This window comes from Mus pahari, chromosome 13, assembly GCF_900095145.1.
Source record: "Mus pahari chromosome 13, PAHARI_EIJ_v1.1, whole genome shotgun sequence".
NCBI classification, from domain to species: Eukaryota; Metazoa; Chordata; class Mammalia; order Rodentia; family Muridae; genus Mus; species Mus pahari.
In genome coordinates this window covers 76,961,646-76,965,175 of record NC_034602.1, presented here as the reverse complement: position 1 = coordinate 76,965,175, position 3,530 = coordinate 76,961,646, and positions in this window count along the sequence as shown.

The window sequence follows — 3,530 nt, the reverse complement described above, 5'->3', positions numbered from 1 at the left end:
GTTGAAGGGCTTTGCAACCCCATAGGAAGAACAACAATATCAACCAACCAGATCCTCAGAATTTCCAAGGACTAAGCCACCAACAAAGGGGTACACATGACTCCAGCAGCATATGTAGCAGAGGATGATCTTGTCATGCATCAATAGAAGTAGAGGTCCTTGGTCCTATGAAGGCCCAATAGACTCCCCAGGATAGGAGAATCGAGGATGGAGAAGTGAGAGTGTGTGGGTTGGTGGAGGAAAACCCACATAGAGACAGGGTGTGGGAGGATGTGATAGGGTGTTTCCAGCAGGGAGGGAAACTGGGAAAGGGGAATAACATTTGAAATATAAACAAGAAAATACCCAATTAAAAAACGTTATGTGGGAAGTACAAACATTTACAAAGTTGAATTTTCCTATAATTGTAGGAGAGTATTTAGTAAAAGAAAATGAGAAAGAACATCAAATTCACAATTGAATACACGTTGCTCTATTGCTAAATAATACCCAGTCATTTTTCTGTCTCTCTTTGCCTCTCTCCTTCTCTCTCCCTCTTTCAGGGTTCCATGCTATTAACATACCTAGTTTCTAAAATAAATGTGTCCTCTGCTTAGATTACCTGGGCTTCAGTTTTAAGGTTTAACCTAAAATAATGAAGCTCTACTATAAGTTTGCACATGCAGCTTTCTACAAATCTGGTTTCATGCATTATTCTCACATTTCATAAAGCTGACTTAGCATAGCCATTTGTGTTTAGTGCTGAGAGTGAACCCAGAATATTGTACTTCCAGTGGACCTAATGATTTTGTGTATTTTGAGATCGCTTTTCCTGTTTTAAATTTGGAGCAGTGTGCCAATATGTTACTCACGCTGAACCTCTATAGTCTAGAAGAGTGGTTCTCAATTTTCCTAGTGTTGAGGGCTTTTCATATACATCCTTAAGTTTTGATGACATGCAAACATAAGTTATTTTTCATACTTCATAACTGTTATAAATCATAGTGTAAATATGTAATATGCAGGATATCTGATATGTGACTACATGTGATCTTAACCCTTAGGTTGACAACCACTAGACAGGTGGCCTTGGAACTAACAGTGTCTTCTGAGTGGCCATGACTGCAGCTAAAGGATTTCAAAGAATCCAAATTCAAACAAACACACATATACTCAAGCATACACAAACTACTTGGTGTTTGTTTTGAGATTTTCACTAAAGTACTGGGAAAATAAACAGGTCAAACACATAGCAAACAAAATCCAAACCAGACCAAATCCAAGCAAACAAACCCAAACAAAACTGAAAGGAACAAAAAGTTTACAAAATGCCATTCAGTTAGTTTTGTGTTGTCAAATGACTTCTGGGGATGGAGCCCACGCTGAAGTGTGGCTCTCACACACAGTGAGACTCTTATGGAGAAATTACCAATCATGCATTAATAGCAAATAGCTTCCTGGTAGTGATGGAAGCCCAGGCACACTCCCTATTTCAGTGCAAGTAGATCATTGCGCTTAAACCATTGTAGGCATTGCATGTGTTTCCTTGAGTTCATGTGTATCAGCCTTAATGTATAGAGAAGACCCTGTTTTCTTGGAATCACCAATCTCCTCTGGATGTTACAGTCTTTCTGCATGGGTGTGATGGGAGGGCTTTGATGAAGACACCCCACTTAGGACTGAGTGCTCCAAAGTTCTTTGCGCATTGTTCTGTTGTAGGTCTATGTTCAAATCTACAGTAAGTGGAAGACTTTGTCATGAGAACTGAGTGAGGTACTTTTATATTGATATATCAGTATGTTCTTTTTATCAGTTTGTTTATAGCAATGTTCTTATGTGAGAATATTGGTATTGAATTTTTTCATTGGATCGTGACTCATCTAATCACAGATACTAGACTACTTCAGCAGTGTCAGGTATGGGTTCTATCTAATAAGTGGGCCTTAATTTAGTCAAACAGTCGTTCCTTACTCCCTAAGTTTTGTGCCACAATGACTCCTATATTTCTTGCACACAAATCTCTCTTATTGTTCAACAAACCAAAAAGAGAGCAGTACATGACCACAAAGAGATAAAGGATCACTAATTCATGGCTTTCAAAGCTTGGAATTAATATTCTGTAGACTAATTCTTTTATAGAGCTGTTGTCCCTCATCACAGGTAATCAATAGGACAGTAGAATCATGTCATTGCTTTGATAGAAACTCATGTAGTAGGTGATAATATTCTCCTAATATAGTTAGATTAGCACACTTAGAAACTACAATGCAGTGACATTTGATATTTGATAACACTTGCCCTGTGGTCAGATATTTATTTGTGTTGATATGTAGAAAGAAAACTGTTATTTTCATTTGGAGATTCATTGAAATGTTATTATTTTGCATTATTCATACATATTTATTAGTTTCTTGGTTAATGTTTTCCTAAATATTCATCATGCTTTACAAGTAACAGAATTCTTCCAATTCAGTGGAAGAATGAAAGATCCCATTGCCTGGAATATACATATTGGCCTTGTAAGATGTGGATAGGGGTAGAGCTGGCAGATCAACGACAACCTACACCTCTGATGTGTTCACCAGAATTGGTGCAAAATCCCCACACTGAAAAGTTCTAATGACCTTGTAATGTCCCAGCACCCAAAGCTAGCAGGACAATGAAATCAGGTAAAAATTCATATTATCAACAAAGTATAATCGTAGTAATTATTTATGAGTACCATCTTTCCTTCCTCTTAAATGTTATAAGGAAAATTCTCCGTGATGTTCAGACCAGAAGTAGATCACTTTATATCAATCAGGAAAGTGGTCATATAGTATTACCTCAAAATCTTAAGATTATGAATATAAACAAGCATACACTTTCTCTTTTAACCTGCTATATAAATCAAACTATTTTACTTCTCTCAATGTCTCTCTTTTCCAACATTTCTGGATTTATCCTAAATTTAGTTTAAATTTTTTTGAAAATTTCATAATTAGCATTAGAGCTATAGCACAACAATCCCTTTCCCTCTCCTTTCTAATGCCTGCTTCCATGCTTCTCTGTTCAGGACTTCTTCTGCTTATTATTGTTTAAAGTATACACATGTGCCTATGAACATCAGTGCATATATCTATATCTATATCCAAACATACACACAAACAATAGGAACATGTGGAACACTATGAAAAGTCTTAAGTTCATGCACAAGCTTCGAAGGTAATTTACTGTAATGTATCTACAAAATCCAATGAAATACACATTGACTGCTAGAATACCTTTAAAGAAAATTATCCACAGAACAAATAGTACCAAATTTTATTTAAGTAATTCTTGAAAATATTGCAATAAGTAAAGAAATCATGTTTGCCATAATCATAAAAAATTTATACAGACCTATAAGAAGTTACCATTTTCTTTCCATGATTTTAAAAACATATACCTGTTTTAGACTATGATATCTTTGAAGGTGTCTTAGTCAGGGTTTCTATTCCTGCACAAACATCATGACCAAGAAGCAAGTTGGGGAGGAAAGGGTTTATTTGGCTTACATTTCCAAACTGCTG